Raw genomic sequence first — 19,823 nt, 5'->3', positions numbered from 1 at the left:
CACAAATAGCTGTTTATTAAAAGTGGGCAAGACCCCTTAGAATAACGAGAAGACAAGTATCGTTAACATTAGATTAGCAAGATGACAAATAACTGTGAACACCCAAAGAAAAGCAGGGGTAGGGGAGAGGAGGGGCAGCCTCGAGATTCTATCCTATACCTGGGGGCATGCAAACTTTTGGAATGCAAGCAAGGGACGACTATTTATTTTTTAAATTTTTAGGTCCTCCCTTTAAACCTGTAGGTCTAACCCTTTAAACTCGTAGGATTAGCCGTTTCCGACCTTGCATGAAGAAAGCCTGTGGGGCAAAAGTAAAATTTGCCAAAATTGGAGCATAGCTTTGTGAGATAAAGCTCCTTAAAAAATAGTTATCTCATAGGAGGCGTTATTTTTATGACTGGTATATCGAGCAGTTTTAGCATATAGTTCATGCTCGTTAAAAAATAAACGCAAAATTCGAGCAGTTTTATGACTGAATTTATGCTCGTTAAAACATAGAAAAGTGTGAGCAAAAGTTTCCCCCAGAGTTCAAGCTCATGGAAAAAATGAACCTATCCCGGTAAATAACCTTTTGAGATTGTAAATTCATCAGCCATAAGAACCTTGATCGTGTTTTCATCCATCACCTCCATTGTTCATTTGGCCGATCATTCACTTCCATTTGTGTGTTTACCTCTTTTGAGAAACAGCTGCGAAGAGTGATTTCACCTAGCCATCCTTGTGACACTGCCGTGATTGGAAAATTCCAACCTGTACCTGGAATCTGCTGCTATCCCTGTTTATCACTCGTTCCTCAAAAGACGAGTCTTCTTTGAGCTCTTTTCACTGACTCGTAAAATATGAAAAGTTTGCCGAGTTTTGGCCTTCCAGCTCGTTAAATGACCGGAACGCTATCCCTCCTCTAAATTTTAATCTTTTTGGACCTGAGGGATTATTGCACAAAAGGATCGAGCGCTTGTCTTGTTCGGCTCGTTAAAAGTACCGAACAGCCATCCCTTTTGTATTGTTTTATACTTTTTCGGACTTAAGGGATTAGCTGACGAAAAAGGAATTATGGAGTTAACTTTCTGTACCTTTTTAGACTCTCTAAAAATGAAAAGGACCGAGTTTTCCTTGTCGTTAGACTCGTTAAAATGATTAAATAGTGACAAACTTGTCTTTAGACGAGAACGAGTTTCCCTATCGCTAGGCTCGTTAAATCATAGCGATGGGCTTGCCCGAAGGGCAGGTTATAGAACAAGCATATGTTATCCTCCTCAAGCTTGACAAAAATAAAGAGGTACTGGTCAGAAATGACTGGGGTAAAATTGGGAGAACATCAAGGTTTAATGGTAGCAAGTCACTCTTGAACATGACACTTTTCCTCCGTACCACATCGGGTTGGGTTGTTTCATTCACCGGTCTCATCGCCATGGTCCTCGCCAAACCATCCACTTTTGGGGTAATGCTACCGATCCATCGCATCAGTGTCGTTATATGTTCAAGAGGGGTCATTCTGAAAGTGTCAACCGTGTCCCATCCACTGCCATACATTATCCTTCGTCCATTCATGATCGCCACCCTGAATCATATGTCACAGTTTGTTTTCACCTCCACTAAAATCATTAGCTCCGTTCCGTGTCATTGATGTGGGATTCATTAAGGCCCTCCTTTGACGGATTGCTTCTTGTTGACTTCAGCTCATTATCCAAGAAGTTGATCTAGGAACACCCCCATCAGTACTTTGAAGCTTGCATGCCTCAATGGCAAGTTTCTCACTTCCGGCGACAGGTATACATCAATGACCTTCGACCAGAAGATTTTGCGTGGCGTTCGACGCCAAGTCCTTTATTCACGCCACATGAATTGTACTGCAGTACCTTGAGGGTCATCGTCATTATTGGTGATTCCTCTCGCGCTTGTTAACGGTTTTCATTATTGACCGGTAATCAAGCGATGTCTTTCCATGTTCGACTTCAGCAAAATTCTCACATGGATCGACTTGTACTTAGAGTGAAGATCGAACGAGTTTGAAGACCCCGGATCTAGTTTCATCCATCCGGGCTGCGATATATATTCAGGAAATATAAAAGCATTTGCCATGTACATCATTGCAGCAGATGATCATCCTATTCAAAGGATGATAATTTCAGCAGAAAATTATCAGTCTACCTTCAGACGATCGTCTGTCATATGTACCAAAATGTATTTATAAAAGCTGAGCATGGGAATGCCCGCCTCAGCTAGATCATGAAAATAGAATGAAAAATAATGTATTGTATTGTATTGTATTACAGGGCGCCTCCTCAGCACTGGAATGAACTTCGGACCCTCTAGATAAAGCATTTCACCCGATAAACGGCCTCATACTTTAGGGGGCAACTGTTATAGACATTTTTGTGCCTCGCGACATGGAGCATGAAATTTCAATAATTACAGGGATCCTCAGTCTCTAAACATGTTGTTCTTACCCCTAAAAGAACAAGGTCATCAAACAACAGCACTTCCAATCAGTTCTCCACCTGAAAACACTTCAAAACAGGCTAATTTTGGATCATGTCAGCTTCTCCACTGAGCATCTGCGCTGGAATGCAACTGCTCCTCCTTGTACCTGCGCTGGAAGTCAAATCTAATGAAGGCTACCTGCGCTGGGCAAGATTGGCCAAGTGGCACAGTCATTCTGCAAGGTGTCAACTGCCCAGGAAGCTTCCAAACTGACACTTGGTTCATGAGATTCGCCCTGTGATGAGTAAGAGGTACTTGATCACCATGTGTAAGCAAGGATCTCCAAGTGGACTCAAGAACTGAAGATTAACTGAAGAGGGAGAGGACACAAGGCAGCTTCATGTCAGTCTCAAGCTGACTCATCCTCTCTTCTTCTCTCCTATATATAGAGCTCTTCTATGAGGTCTAAGGAGGCTGGAATTTTGTGTAAAGCAAGGAGGTGCTGTTGGTTTACAGTTAGAGCTATTGGGTGATTGTTTTACTAGAGGTGAAGAGGAGAGTTCTTGCTGCTGGGGAGGTGCTGCTGGATTGGAGCCATCATTGGTTGTAACCTTCTCAGAACCCTGTTACTTCTATCAATAAAGTTTTGCATGTTCTCCTATATACTTGTATTGCATTGATGTATTGTATTTACTTGTATATTTGATTCACTCTAATCCATGCATCAGTTATGAGTACATGTATCTTGTAGTTTCCTCTCTTGTTTTGTGCAGGATCTGTGTGTAGCTGGACCGGCAAAGAGAGCAAGGAGCTAGGAACAAGAGACAAAGAGAGAGGATAAGGATCGACTAAGCAAAAGACACCAGGTTGGTTAATCTTTTCTTCCTTCTCTCTGTACTTTCATAAAGGAAAATATCAAAGCTTTACTTTCAGTTGTTGCTAAAGACTGTCACCTTTAGAGTAGGGATAGGGTCATCCGAGTCGGATACTTTTCCCCACAACAGTATCTATGTAGGCAACCACGGTATTTGAGTACCAGATGCAGCTCAGTATCTTTAATACCCAACTGTGTGCGAAGGGTATGAAAAATGTTTGTGAACTCTGGCACATCTTGGTCTCGTCCCTGCCGCAATGTGGTCCATTTGATGTATTTGTCCTCATAGCTTCCGACAGGGTAGTACTGCTCCTTCATGGCATCCCGGAAGTCATTCCAAGTGGGTGCGGCTGAAAATAGTGAGCCTGTACTTTCATCCTTTTGCTCGCAGTAGGTTTCCCACCAGTCCTTGACGTGGGGGGCTGCTTTGAGAAGAGCGCAAACAATCTTTTCCCGACTTGAAAATTCATGAACAGAAAAATACCCATCTAGCAGATTTAACCATTTATCTACGGCATCTGCGTCTATTTGACCCTCGAATATGGGGATTTCAAAATTAACTTGTACCTTGAAGGGTGTGGCATTTCTAGAATCGCTGTTGGAAGCCGATGCGTCGCCTCTGGGTAGCCGCTGAAGGATCTGTGCAAAGCTATCCATCATCGCGTTCCTTTGCTGCTCGAGCGCTTCTTCGAGCAAGATTTTGATAGGATCTCCTGCCCCCTCGTCTTTCTTCTCATCCGCCATGGGAGGCCGTCGGGATTTGCGAGGCTGGTCTTGCAAAGGTTCGACCAGTTCAAGCCCTAACTCCTTATATCCCGACCTCGTTGGGGACATGCAAAGAAAAACAGAGAAAAAGCAGACCGCTCTGATACCACTGATCCGGATTTAAATAGGAACGCAACAAATTACAGAGATAACCATAAATACAGAGATGAGATAACCATAAATACTGAGATGCAGTGGAAATAATACTTCATTTCATTACTGTAAAATACTGAAATATGCTTACAAACAGAAATGGAAAGAAACCAGCTAGGGAGATGGTAGCTTATCTCTGAGAAGAGATGTGGCGGCTACATGCCTTTGAACTGTTCTAAACTGTGTTACAATGAGGCTCGAAGGCCTATTTATTGTTGAGAAACAATGGAAAACCCTTCATATCCCGAAACCTAACCCTAGAAGATGAAACGCCAAATTGTGGGCCCCGTTTGGGTAAATTGGTACATCAATTTCCCGGGGTCGTAACTTTGGCATACGATCTCCGTTTGACGCGTACAATAGCTCGTTAGAAAGATCTATCCGAGTACTACCACTTTGAGAGGCAACATGGGTCCATGGTCCCATGTTGCCCCAGATTCCCAAAAAAACGTTGTTTAGGGCCTCAAAACGGCTCCGAAAGTTCAGGCCCCGAAAAACTACTAAAAATAGTAAACTGTGCTACAATTTAGGAAACTGAAAAAGCTGAAAGAGACAGTTGTGGGGGTCCAAATGGGATAGGTGGGTGGCCACCGACATCCACCTGGATCAAAAGCCCGTAATGGCCTGTTTTGAGCCCAATTTGTGAAAAAAACATGACGAAAGCTAGGAGAACACCCCTTCTTGCCTCCCAAGACTTCTGACCCATTGCACTCATCTCCCTTCACACCTATCTCACTTTCCATGCAACCAAGAAGGATTAGCATTCATGTTCTCACAAAAAGATAAAAAAGGAAAAAGGTCATGTTTATTCATATGCACAACAGTTAAGTTCTTGTTTAGATTAGATTCCATGCTTAGGGTAGTTAAGATTTCACATGTTAAATTAGAATTCTTTTGAAATCAGGGTACATTAACAAATATCTATATGAGTTGTGTGTTTTAGGAATATCTTTCAGTCTTTCATTACTGTAGTAGGTAGCATTTCAATCCTCTCCCTTAGGGTAAATTATCCTTTGGGTAAAATTATCCTTTCTCAATTCGTAATCAAACTTCTTCTAAATCAATAGAAGGATGGTTTGAGAAACCCTAGTGGTCTATTGGCCCAGCTCAACAGTGACAAAGAGTGGACCCATTACATCTATTTGTGTATACAGCACAGTGAACTCCAAGTTTGTATGAACCCCGAGTTGATGAAGTAAAGTTGGTAGCCCCAGGAGGTGCAACATTCTTGCTACAATAATGGTGCTCATCAAAAGGTAGGGATAGGAACAATAGGTTTGACCAAGGTCAAAGCAATGTAAGGTTTAAGTTGATTGGATGGAGTGTTTGCATGAGGATTGATGTACCAGATTGGGATCCCCAAGGTAATGTTGGGTAGACTCAACGTAGCCATGACAGGTGTAGAATAAACTGTAGGAGGTGGAAATAAGAACAATATCTGACCAAAAGAATAATGGCATGGAGGAACTAATCTATGATGGATAAGGCCTAGGGAAATGGTTCTAGGCATAAATCGATTAGGAGAGACACCAGCAGTACGAAAGGGTCCCTGAGGAGTAGTATCAAGAGGCAAGATTGAGTTAGGAACAGTAGGTTGTTGATCTGGATTTAAACCTAACCGTAGAAGATGAAATGCCAAAGTGTGGGCCCCGTTTGAGTAAATTGGTACATCAACTTCCCGGGATCGTAAGTTTGGCATACGATCTCCATTTGACGCACACAATATCTCGTTAGAAAGATCCATCTGAGAAATAAAACTTGGGGAACATATACATCGGTGCATGGACCCATCTTTCTCCCACTTTTCCCAAAAAATATTGTTTAGGGCCTCAAAATGGCTCTGGAAGTTCAGGATTCGAAAAACTGCTAAAAATAGTAAACTATGCTACAATTAAGTAAACTGAAAAGCTGAAAGAAACAATGCTGGGGGTCCAAGTGGACTTGGCGGGTGGCCACCAATATCCACCTGGATCATTCCTCTCCCCTTAGGAAGCAATGCTCCCCATTGCATTGAGTTCCTACATGAGATGAGGAAACTTCTGTTGAACCTGGTCCCTGGTGAGCCACTTGCCATGGTGAAGGAGTTGGCCTACTTTGACAACTCGATACAGCTGGATATTCTGCTAGTGAGTGTGTTTGATCTTTGTGTCTTTTGGGTTAGTGGGGCTTGACCCAAGTTCGGAAGTGATTTAGCAGAGCAAATCTCGGTACTATTGGCCCTTTCGGCAACAGTGCGTGGAGCACGAACTGAGGTCTCACCCGAAGTAGTATGGGAGGGTGCTAGAACCAAGTTTCTGCACCTTGGGGATGTTTGATATGAGGTGACTAGTAGTCCAACCTTCGCACTTAATGCACTACGAACACTTGTGGGCACCCCATGCCCTGTGATATTATCTTCGTGTAGTTCTAGCCGCAGCGCGACACGTGTTATTTACCCAAGTCTTCTTTTATTAGTCTTCGTTAGCTGATTACTTAGATTAAATTAACATATAAGAATTCATACGAGTATTCATCAAGTGTGCATAGTAAATAAATAGAGTAAAAGTAATGTATAACATCAAAATAAGGATTCAAGAACAGATGCACAAAATAAAATTCTCTTTATTAACTTTCAATCCCAAGTACAGACCCGACTCCACCTTGCGCACTCAGCTGTAGGGGTCTGCGCACTCAGCTTCGGACTTTACCAGGCCTCTGCGCACTCAGCTACAAAGCCTCTACCTACTACTATGACCTAGTACACTTCAGATTCCACTCTAACCTCGAACCTTGCCTTCGTTATTCTATATCTACTCTACTAAGCTATCTTTACACTTAGAGCCTCGCTCTATTTATACAATCCCATGGTCCACGGACCATGGGTAGGCTGACACAACTTTACATTAAATTAAAATATTTTAGGGCAGACATCCCTATGAATCATCCTAAACTTCATGCTTCGCGCCCGCAATTCATGGAGTCTTACACCATATTTGACCAAAACTTGGGCTTTGAGCCCCAAAACCTGTTGTGGGGGATCCCATGCCCAACAAGCTTGTAACACAATCATCGTGACTTGTCCCGAGTCACTCTACTAGTGTGGCGATCTTGGCACGGAGCCCCTTCAACTATGCCTATGCTGTGCGAAGGCCCACAGCACAGTGTTCTACCGTTTGCTGGATCTGCTCTACTGTTTCTGCCAAATGCTCGCTGTCAAGGGCAGATCCCTGACTTATGGCATGCATCACCTTCATCTTTGTGAGCTTTCCTTTGATATCGGTAGTGATGAGGAATACCTCATCAATCCAGGGCTGGACGCGCACTTTAGGTACTTCCTCTTTCTGTCGTGTGGCATCCACTAGTTCCTTCAATGCCTTTGCCTGTTGTAGCTTCGCCAACCATTGAGTTAGGAAAAATGTTTGTGCCATTCTGTGCACATGTCATACTGCACTTGAAGCTCCCGCGCCTCTGTTTCCAGGCTCTGTACGGTGGGCTCCTCTTGTAAGGAAGTGAGGACCGCGAAGGATTCTTCTAACATACTCATACAAGTCTGCACTGCTTGTACTATTTCCTCCAGCCCTTTTTGGATAGCGTCAGCGCACTGTTCCCGAACTTCCGGGGGCGTGGATGACTGCGTCTTCAATCATAGTTCGATAATCTGAAGGTTGAGGTCCAGTTGTATCCTCGTTGCCTCCTCCTTTGCCTCGCGAAATCCACTAGCCAATCAGTGAATTCACTTTCCCATTGGTAGATCCGCTAGGACAGCCAATTTTGGGACAGTCCTATAACAATCGTCCACCGCCTGCAATAGTCCTTGAGTCTGCACAAGGTGTTCATCACGCTGTTGGCTGAGCTGTTCCATATTGATCTTTTGTTCGCTCAATACCTGTAGCACGCAGTCTTCTCTTGCGCTGAGCTCAACTATGACGCGATGTTGTAACTCGTATAGGGTTTCTTGCGGAAGGGAAGCCAAGTTTATGCTCAACCCCTTAATCCTGCCCACTATAGCTCGGTCAACTTCATTTGCTGCCGATAACGCGCCCTCGGGGAACACGAAAGTGTTGTTCACACGGGCACGCATCATCTGTTACGTCTCTGATGTACCTACTGCAACATATGAGGCCATCATTCCTGTTTGTAGGGGCTACACCTGTAGTTCCTATAACTACGTTTGTAGCGCACCCAACACATTGTTTTGCTCCATCATCAATTCTTGGAGCACATCCTAAGTGACATCGCGAACCATACGCCAATGTCAAACAGATCACCTTCTATACACGTGATTGGGTCAATGGACATCTTAGATGCCTTCGTATTTTTTCTGGGGACCAGTTTTTGAGGGACGCGAGCCATTTCAATTGTTGTGAGGTAGTTTCTAGATACGCGGCTCTCCGTTCAGGTCAATTTCCTCAACCTCCTGCCCTGTGGATATTTCCTATCCCCCCTTTGCCTCTTTTATTGTCACTATTGTGGTTTTTGCCATCTGCGCCACTACTACTGCATCGATTGTCTTCTGCGATGCGCAACTTGGTGTCGTTCTTCCTTTGCTGGGCTAATACCTTCTCCATTCTTGCCAAGTTCGGGGCATGCCACTCCAGAGGCCATGTTTCCAATGCTGTGAAGATGGCATCATCTGTAGAAATAAATGGAAGCTTTGTCCATTCCTTTGCTGGATCCTTTCGCGCGTGGACATTAATGTTGTGCAAAGCTCTGCAGAGTGGCATGCATTGTGGCAGACAATTGCGACCTTCTATTGATCCATATCCGAATTCTCGCCTCCATAAACTCCCAACACACTTTGACCGCGTGAATCCACTTTGCATCCTTCATGGCATAAAGCGAAGTGTACTTCACGGCCTCAGGAAGGTCCTAGTCGATAGGTGGGAACTGGTTATCTGCCTGTAGTTGCTACCAGCACAATGGATAAGAGTAACCATGCATAGTGGAAGGTCTTACCCTACTCTTGGGCCTCCTTACAGTTTATCAAAAATTCCTCATAGAGAAACTCAGCTCAGTTCAACTAGACCCCCTCCACGCACTGCTCGGCTAGCACAACCATAAGCACTGGTACTTCATCGGCATGACACTTCCGCATTAACTTGTCAGCCAGGAGCTGGGTGGCTATGTGCACACCTTTGTCCTTGATACTTGCAATTGCATAGACGTGCTTCCTCTTCTCCAGCTTGTACTTGGTTTTCATGGCTTTTTCGAGAGCCAAATCGTTGCTTTTACCAGCTATTTCCACGGGGTCCCTTCCCTTACAGCGAAGCCAAGAAATCCTGTGAATAAGTTCCTTCGTGATGGGAATCAGCTCCTCTAGCCATAGATACCCATCATGCACCTGGCACAGCGGCTGTCTGATGAAAAAAATGGTGATGGGTGGGTGGTGAAAGTGGGGTATCCATCATAGATGAAGTAACCCGGCCTTCTCCACACTGCACAACCATTTTCACGGTTCCAACGTAATCACTAGCCCTTCCAACTTCTATTTCATCAAGATTTCCATCGTCAGGTGTGGGCACTTCTCGCTTTCTGCGAGGTCCCAATCTTCGAACTTCAGGGTAGGCACTCGGCTGAGGGGCAGACCTTCAAAAGTAATGTCGTCGGGGAGGAGTAGGGTCTGGAGCGCACTCTTCGTGGCCTCCAGGTCTTTGGCCGTGCTAACTTTCCCTTTCCATGGAGGGACATACGTGGGTAACTTTGTTGTGGAAGGCATTGGTGGGACATCCTCCTCCACATCGTCTTGCACCTCTATTTGATCAATTAGAGCTTGTAAGTCTTCCTCCTCTGCATCTGATTCAACGGTGATGGCTTTACGTTTCTCCTCCATTGAAAATTTGCCAAACCGTGGGTTTCTTGGGGATACGCGGACTGGTCCCACAGTCTTCTTATCTTTCTTCAGTTGTGGCGTCCGTCACGATTTTGGAACTTCTGGTGCAAACACCACATCTTCGAGCCCCTCATGGACCATATGGGACGTCGTGACCTCACTAGTGGTATCTTCAATGAATCGCACTTCCGGTCTAGTAGCAGTCATCGTGTTTACACGAGATATGTTCTGTCGCATACTAAAAGGTGGTAAGAGTGCTCGACGCTCAATGCTCTGTAATTTCTCAATATCAAACAACCAAGTGTTGTCTCATGGCTAGCCCTAGGGGTTTTATAACATCTTTTGAATTTGAATTGGACCATCCCCCCACTTCTGAGTCATTAATGCCTTCTTGGTAGCAGATTGTCCCAAATCTAGCTCTTAATTTGTATCTTAATTGCCCGCCACGCGCTCCCCTTTGTCTTAAATTGGATATCTTGTCATGAACAATGACACCAATGGTCACTTTCTAGCCTACCCGCATTGTAGTGCAGCCCCCTCTGCACAGGCGCGACCCTTGTGACATGCTGATCCTTCATGTAACCTCCTTATCGCACAGCTCCCTCACAGACTCTTTTATAATCCCGTGCTCTCTTTCAACTGCTTGGAATGTTGAGATTGTGCTCCCGATGGATAGTCAGGTGGTCCCACCACCTATGCGAGGCTTCAATTCACCTTCCAACCTAGTCCGTGGGCATTCCTCAATTATCCTTTTGACAATTAGCACCGTGCGTTCTTCCTTAGGCGATGCACTCCCCTGGTTACTTTGTTTGGTAAGGAGCGATCACAACCATGGTAGCAGAGTCACAAATTCTCAGTGACAGTCTTCTAATGCAGTAGTATGGTTGTCTGTATCTGGTCTTATCATTCTTAGATTGTTGACAAGTCATGCTTGTGCAATTTCATTTCCCTATTTTTTTATCTCCGCGTCCATTAACATGCTTTTCCTCCTTAGTCGTACCCGATCTTCTTCAAGTTTACAAAGTTTAAGGTTCCCTCGCCAAATGGCTTCCTAAATCTGCATATGTTTGCCCTCACATAGTTACATAATTCCTTCATCCTAGTCCTCACGTACTATCCCAACTATGGGAGCCATTGTGTGAGGATTCCTTTCCTCTAAAATTATGGTCTCGACTCTATTCCTCAACTTCAGAATCATCTCCACGCTTAGGTTTTTGCACATGGCCCTATAGGCCCATCGAATCGCTGGCACGCGTTGGTCCCAATTGGTTCTTCTCGCCTAGTGAACCTTGTTCAAGACTCTGCATACCTTATTGAATGCTTCCATGTGGAATTTTTGTGGTGCACGCTGCCTTTCCTATTGCTACATTTGATTCTGATCTTCAATCTGGAGTTTGGTGTGTGCTTGTTGGGGCTGCACAGCACATGCCTGTACCCATCGAGACAGGTGGGTGTGCAACTTGCTCTGACTGACTCTTGTTCGAATCTGGGGGCTTCCAAACCGTAAGCGCATCATCCTTCTACATTCGCACTAGTCCTCAAAGGATCCTTGATGTGTACCCCACCATTGGGTGGGTGTTGCGCGTAGTGCCCACTTCAACACATCGAACCACTGCTGCACCGGTACTGCACTTTCAAATTTTCTCAGGAATTCATCCATTGCTGTCAATCCATCATATGTCGATAGTGCTCTTGCCTCTATTGTCATGCAATGCAGTGATCTAATCATCATGTTGCAATTCAACGTCGTTACTTCATGCAAGCAATTCTGCCATCGCTCTACTTCCTCATCTAAATCTGAAGTGCAGGAGCTTTCACGCTCCCACGAGATCCTTCCATCTGCAACTGGATTCACCTAATCCCGACCTCGTGCAGTTATCTTGTAAATACACTCGAAATCATCGTCACTATCATCTTTGCGTACCGGTTCAGTGTAGCACACTCCTTCGGCCGGGTCTAGTGAGACTACTACGCGTAGTGACATTTTCTCGAAGATCATTTTGCACTTCTTTAGGTTGATAACTTCGTTCATATTGGTGGCCCAGTCTATTCATAACAGTGCAGGATAGGGATTACTGTCATCAACAATCTCTATTACTTCAAAATGCGCTTGTGCGCTCATGCCTTCGATATCAACTGTTACCCCTTGCAACCTTCCCATGGGAAAAATCTTTTGTCGGTTCACCATTCATAGGAGAATAAGGGACCATTACAACACGAGCCTGCCCATACATTCCCATGTTTGCTTCGGTAATACATTTGTGTCCAAACCCAGATCTAGGATTACCTGATCCATTTCATACTCACCAATCTTTGTAATCAATCTCATTTCCCTTCCAGTGCGCAATGCATGTTTCCCAAATTTCTAGACTACGCGTGGTTCTCCAGACCCCACACACCTAGCGATCAGTTCATGTAGTCCTTTATCCACCTTGTTGTTGCGTAGCCGTTTCATGCATGTCTCCAGAAAGGTAGCGAGCATTGAAGGATCCATTCGTGGCACTGATTGATCCTTACTACCTGAAATGGAGGCCTCCGCGAAGCTCTTCTTAGCTTCCATGAATGTTTCCTTTATGTGTTCTAAGTCAAACTTGGGTTCCTTTGTAGGAGCCTTGCAAACCCATGTACTTTCCTCTCGCTACTTCCCCATATCTTCTCCCATGGCCATACCACTTCTAAGCATCATGTTTACATTCGGGTCCTCTTCGCGCGGCTCAGACCTCATCATTTGTATATTCTGAGTTGGGGGAGGCTGGAATACCCCTTTTTCATGCATCTTTGTGATCAACGTAGGATATTATATTGTTTCGTGATCAAACTGAGCACAATACGAACATGATATCCTCGTTAGCTTGGTACAAAGTGCCCTGTTCCTCCGCAATTGTAAAAAATTAATTGTCTGCAGCCCCTTCCTAGTGACATTCCACCGCATCCTCGACTTCGCCCCTCAAATCCAACGTGCGCCATCCCCGAATCTGGGTCAAGGGCTTGCGTTTTGGTATTCATCCTATAGGCAGGGGTCCGATCCATCATTAGGTTGTAACTTCTGCAAGTGCGCTCATCGTGGCCTATCGACTTGCAGAAATTACAAAACAGTTGTTGGGGTGTCTATGTATACTTCTGCAGCAAATGACAATTATCCGTCATGTGTTTCCCTCCTATCTGATAGATCGCGCACCATAAAGCGGGTGTCGCACTTGGCCCTGCCTGTGCCTCCGGTCTCAATGGCATTGGCCCTCCTCCTGCCAAGTAGTTTGCGAAGATTGGATAGTGATCCTTCTCATGGCCCTGGCCTTTTCATTTTATGCATCATACTTCCTCGTGCGTCTCTGGCCACAATGCCCTATCCTTCTTCAAGCTTTGCATTTCCATACACATATTCTATAGTTGCGTGTGGTTTTGTTGAGCTCCCAACCCAGGGTCTTGTATTGGGGTCTCATGTAATCTCATCGCCATTTCCAATGCTTCAGCCTAAGTGGAAAGTTTCTATTGTGACAGCACCATCCTCAAGTGTGGTGCCAGAGATGCTACAAACCATGCTCGATGATGTGCATCCATTAGCATCATATTGGCTTCGCAGATTGTACTCTTTAGCCATTGATCTAGATCCGTTGATTGGATTAGGAGCATCGCAATCTCTTTAAACCCAATGATTGATTGTGTTTCTGACTTTGGCCTGCTAAATTCCCTGTTTAGCGCATTCTGGATCTCTACTATCCCTACGTTTGGGTGGTCGTTAGAGTGCTTAATGTACCATGTTAATGCGTGATCCTGCAACACGCTCACTAATGTAGCCTTTTTAATGTTATCATCCGTGACACCTTGTGCTTCCCATACTACTCTTACTATGAACCAGAATTGGTACGGATCTTCATTCCCTACTGTATGGACCTGCGGTCCATGCGACGGGCAGGGCGACTCCACCATGCAAAAGACTTGTGCAAAATGCGAATTGAATGAACCAAGAGGCGAGTTTATACAATGTTGGGCGAGTTGTGAGGGTTGTCCCACGAGTTGGGTGGGCCAACCCTCCACTCGGGCGAAGGAAATATGCTAAATGAGTCGGCTTGGGTGTTGGGCATGGGTCAGCCGGGGGACATAACCCACCACCCGCCCGTATATATTGGAGGGCGTTTGGAGGCAAGCAACCATCATTCAATCAACACGAGTTCGAACAAGGAGTTCTGCGATGCATGGATGAGCCCGCACAACAGATGGAACTCGGGTGGAAAACTCATTCAGAAAAGTTGGGTGAAAACTTGAGTGAGAAACTCAGGCGAAAAACTCGTGCAGAAAAATTAGGTGAGGTCGTCGGGCAGGAAACTCAGGCGAGGTCATTCGGGTGAACTGGGCGTGGTCGTTCAGGCAAGCTGAGTGAGGTCGTAAGGCGACCCGAGTGAAGTCGTTCGGGCGAGTCGGGTGAAGTCGTGTGGCGAACCAGGTGAGGTCGTTCTGGCGAACCGGGTGAAGTCGTGTGGCGACTCGGGTGAAGTCATGTGTCGACTCAGGTGAAGTTGTTTGGGTGAATGAGTTTGGGTGGACGTGCGAAAGGGTGGCTAGGCGAGGGCACGCCGTGCACGCCGAAATGAAGAATTGTCCAGACGGGCGCCTTGTGTAGGGCGCGCCGTGCACGACGAAACAGTGGAAATGGTTAAGTGTTAAGGTTGTGAACGAAGGTGTGACTCGTGCGGAGGTGCCTGTGTGTGGAAACTTGGTTACGACGAGGTGCGCCCAAGTTGGGCAAACAACACGATCGTGCGACAAGGTCAACGAAGGGTTGGTGAGTTGTGCGGCGACCGTGCAAAGGTGCCAACGAGCTGGGCAACCAAGTTTGCCGAGGTTGGAAATTTGGTTAAGTGTAAATTTGGGGTTTCCCAATATTTAACTTGTATTTATAAAATAAGATTATATATATTGATTTGGGCAGACTCATATTGCAGGGAGTTTCTCCTCCCTTCATACTGTTGTTCATTTCTATTGTATAATGTTGTTTATGTGAATGTTATGGGCTTTCATTGTATAAAGGACAAAGATAATACTTGGTAATGAAAAAAAATAAAATAAGTATGGAATGTTAGGCGTAGTCTACAATCGTAAGTATTGGTGAAAAGAAAATGGTTGGTAGTGTCACACATTGCTACAGTGCGGTTGGAAGAGTATCGTCAGTGTAGGGGCGTGACAGGTGGTATCAGAACTAGTGTTAGGGAGCTAGTGCTGGTGTTGAAGTGTTGAAGCTGATACACACCTGCACTTTGTGATAGGTGGTATTAGAGGTGATGATCAGGGAGCTGATTCAGGTGAAGTGCAGATGAAGGAAGCTGATTCTACAAAGGCCGAAGACTTGAAAGGGAGTTCAAGTTTTGCAGGTGACATGTGGAATCAAGAGCTGGTTCAGTCTTGCAGGGGGAACCTGGTGAATGGTGAAGAGTCAAGAAGGATTTCTATTTTGCAGGAAATGGGTTTTGCAACCTTCAAGGAATTTGAAGGAAGTCTACTTGAAGAATCAAATAAGGTTGAATAAAGATTTGCAGATTGGGGCAAAGGCTTGTTCAAAGCAAAGGATGCTCTTTGTGCTTTGGTCAAGGAAGGGATTTCTGACGGGAATAGGGATGAAGCATATCAACTTGCAAAGGAAGTGGACTTGTTTGATGCAGAACTCAACGAATTGGAGATGAGGCAGGTCTTGATTCGAGAGAAGTGGAAATGGCTAACTCCTGAGAAGAAGAATTCAATAGCTTTGACTCATAAGGAGAAAGTTGTAGAATGCGATGATAAGAAAGAAGAATCCGTGATGATTAAGGATGTTGCAGATGTGACAACGATGGAAGATGAACTTCAGGTTGATCAAGTTGGACCAGGATCGTACAGTTTGCAGACATGGATGGATGAGTATACTCACATGGAGGAGCCTCATGATGATGTAAGTACTATTGATACTTGTGTTTCATTTGAGAATTTGGTAGATGAACCATATGCAAGGAAGGGCAAAGTCAGTTTGCCAATGCAAAGGAGCATCTTACCATGGATGTTTATGATGAGACCTTGTATGGAGAAGCAAGGATTGTATACTATTACAGGACTTGTTGGGGTTGTTTGTGACCTTATGATAGAAGGTACAAAGGCCTGTGAAAAGGGAGGAACATGATGATCATTGTGGAAGAATGGGTCATGCTTTAGCCATATGGAGAATTGGCTAAGTGTCTGGCATGACTCATGGACATGTTGGAGAAGGGCACACACTTGAGTTGCTTGGGTGGACTTCTCATGGCCAAGACCAAGAGATAGTCTTGGTGGAACCTTTAGTGGGGGAGCTATAATGAAGGGACTCATGATGATGATATGGTTGGGTGACCAAGTTCACTAGACCAAAGATTGAGAACTTGGATGGGATGACCGATTGTTGTGATGGGTCTACCTGGTTGGACTACATGGGCAACTTAGTCATGGACATCAGGTTGGAGACATGGAGCACGACAGTTTTATGCAGGGACATGATGTAGGAGCACTTGTAGAGGTGTTATTTATGGGAATCCAATGAGTGCCAAGGCAGGGATGTTGTGCAGGTGGATTTTTTGACGTGACATGGAGATGTTTTACTTATGAGCTGATGGAGATGTTGTGCACTCTTGTACAACAAAGCCATGGACTTGGATGGAGCTGTGAGCAGACTATGGAGCATTCCTACTACATGGAGAGCTGAGGCATCTTGCAGAGACCTTTGGGCCGAGACTTGTATGCTTGCTAGACTGTTGGTTGGAGATGACTCATGGAGCTGATGATGACATGAGGTTGTGACTCTTAGGGACTTCATATATGGTGGAGTTGGAGGATCTAATGCATTGAGGAGCTGAGGTCAAAGACTTTGATGCAGAATGGGATGCATACTTTCAAGTACATGTATGGGTGTGGCTTGGAAGAGTGACTTGATGTGGAGGATCGATATGAGACACTTTGGAGTGATGGAGTTATGAAGATGATGATGCCTTGGTGGCAACACTTGGGCATGGGTTGAGCTGAGAATCAACCACTTTTGACACATGGGAGCTGATTGATCTATGATCATGGGTAGCACATGGGAGATGAGACAGGTGTATACTTATTTCTATGGCAGAATTGAGGGATGGCACATCACAGATATGATGGAGGTTGCTCCATGGACCTGGATGTGGCAGATCGAGAGTCGGGAATTTGATGAGATGATCTCTTCACTTTGAGGAGATGGATGTTTTGTAGATGGATGATGATGTTGGATAGAAAACATCATGGACAGCATCTTGCAGATGGGATGGAGACTACTTCATGGACCTGAGCATGGCTTACACTTATATGGAGATGGATTATTGATTGAGTTGAGGATGTGATGGGATGTTCAGAGAAACAACTGATGATGGCATGAGGATGTTCACTCTCATGGTTTGAGCGTGACAGTTGGATTAGCTACCCATCTAGTTCAAACATGGGGACTGGTAGTGTGCAGAGATGTGTTATCATTTGTTGGAGTATCAAGGCAGCAGTTCACATGAGGATGATACATGATGAGGTCAACACGAGATGTTGCAGGAAGCATATAGCTTGAGATGGATAGGGCAACCTTCCATGATGGGGAGCAGCATGTGGAGATTGTGACAGGGTGGTTGATGGTCATGGATTGAGATGATTTCTGATATATGGCATACTGATGGGGTGTATACCAGGTATGGGGATCTTGGTGACAGGTGGTTGCTGGGATGAGATATTGTTGAGGACAACAATGACTTCAAGTGGGGGAGGATGTATGGACCTACGGTCCATGCGACGGGTAGGGCGACTCCACCGTGCGAAGGAATTGTGCAAAATGTGAAATGAATGAACCAAGAGGCGAGTTTATATGATGTTGGGCAAGTTGTGAGGGTGGTCCCATGAGTTGGCTGGGCGGACCCTCCACTCGGGCGAAGGCAACATGTTAAACGAGTCAGCTTGGGCATTGGGCATGGGTCAGCTGGGTGACATAACTCGCCACCCCCCCGTATATATTGGAGGTTGTTTGGAGGCAAACGACCATCATTCGATCAACATGAGTTCGAACAAGGAGTATTGTCGTGTGTGGATGAGCCTGCACGATGGGTGGAACTTGGGTGGAAAACTCGTTCAGAAAAGTCAGGTGAAAAACTCGGGTGAGAAACTTGGGCAAAAAACTCGTACAGAAAACTCGAGTGAAAAAGTCGTGCAGGAAACTCGTGCAGAAAACTCGGGCGAGGTCATTGGGCAGAACTCGGGCGAGGTTGTTCAGGCAGAACTCAGGTGAGGTCGTTGGGCAGGAAACTCGAGTGAGGTAGTCCAGGCGAACCAGGTGAGGTCATTCGGGTGAGCCGGGTGAGGTCGTTGAGCGAGCCGGGTGAAGTTGTTTGGGCGAGCCGCGTGAAGTCGTGTGGTGACCCGGGTGAGGTCATTCGGGCGAACCAGGTGAAGTCGTGTGGCAACTCGGGTGAAGTCGTGTGGCGACTCAGGTGAAGTTGTTCGGGTGAATGAATTTGGGTGGACGTGCAGATGGGCAGCCGGGCGAGGGCACGTCGTGCATGCCGAAATGAAGAATCGTGCAGATGGGCGACTTGGGTAGGGCGCGCTGTGCATGAAAAAATGGTGGAAATGGTGAAGTGTAGAGGTTGTGAATGAAGGTGTGACTCATACGAAGGCTCCCGTGTGTGGCAACTTGGTTACGACGAGGCACGCCCAAGTTGGGTAAACAACACGATCGTGCGACAAGGTGAACGAAGGGTTGGTGAGTCATGCAGAGGCGCCGATGAGCTGGGAAACCAAGTTTGCCGAAGTTGGAAATTTGGCTATGTGTAAATTTGGGGTTTCCCAAGATTTAACTTGTATTTATAAAAGAATATTATATATATTGATTCGGGCAGACTCATATTGCAGGGAGTTTCCCCTCCCTTTTACTGTTGTGCATTTCTATTGTATAATGTTGTTTATGTGAATGTTATGGGCTTTCATTGTATAAAGGATAAAGATAATACTTGGTAATGAAGAAAAATAAACTAAGTATTGAATGTTAGGCATAGTCTACAATTGTAAGTATTGGTGAAAAGAAAATGGTTGGTAGTGCCGCACCTCGCTATAGTGTGGTTAGAAGAGTACCGCCAGTGTAGGGGCATGACACCTACCCCTTTGAATACTGGCAATTTGATCATGCTCGCCATACTGAACCGTGGAGGTGGTGGACGTGGAGTGGGTGGAGATGGAGGTGAGGGAGGTGAAGCAAGTGGCAGTGTGGGTGGCGGTGGTAACCACAAAATGTGCTACCTTGTCAAACTGACCACACTTCTCGAAGAGACCTTAACTAACTCCTCCTCACTTTCCCGCGAGGGTGAAATTAAGGGATTGTTTTTTAATTCTTCACTACTTCCACTTCTGTAGACCTTTCCACTCCGCGTAGTTCCAAACATTAATTTATTCCCATAACCCTCTTTTCACATAACATCATCTTAATCCAGGTGTTCAAAGATTTAATATAAGTACCTTGCGGTCCCCTGAGAAAATGTTGCTTTGCCTCGCGGTAACTGACAGTCGTGTCCACCATGAACTCAGTAATAAATCCTCCTATTATTCGGTCAAGGTAGTGGTCCACAACTTGCGTTATCTTATATTCTAAGGCTTCTAGTCTGCGCACTAGTTCCGGAGTCCACACTATTGGTTTGTCGAGCCTATGCCTTCCTTGGCTATCGGCTAACTTTGCGATCCACTCATACAGCTCTGACAGAAAAGATGCAAGGAAAATCTCGTGGATTTCTGCATACACCTAGCGCTCCA

Source organism: Pinus tabuliformis, chromosome 1_2 (genome assembly GCF_031772625.1).
Source record: "Pinus tabuliformis cultivar Carrire ecotype Pingquan chromosome 1_2, CPIR1, whole genome shotgun sequence".
NCBI classification, from domain to species: Eukaryota; Viridiplantae; Streptophyta; class Pinopsida; order Pinales; family Pinaceae; genus Pinus; species Pinus tabuliformis.
The sequence above is the reverse complement of the archived record's forward strand: the minus strand, read 5'-3'. Positions refer to the sequence as shown.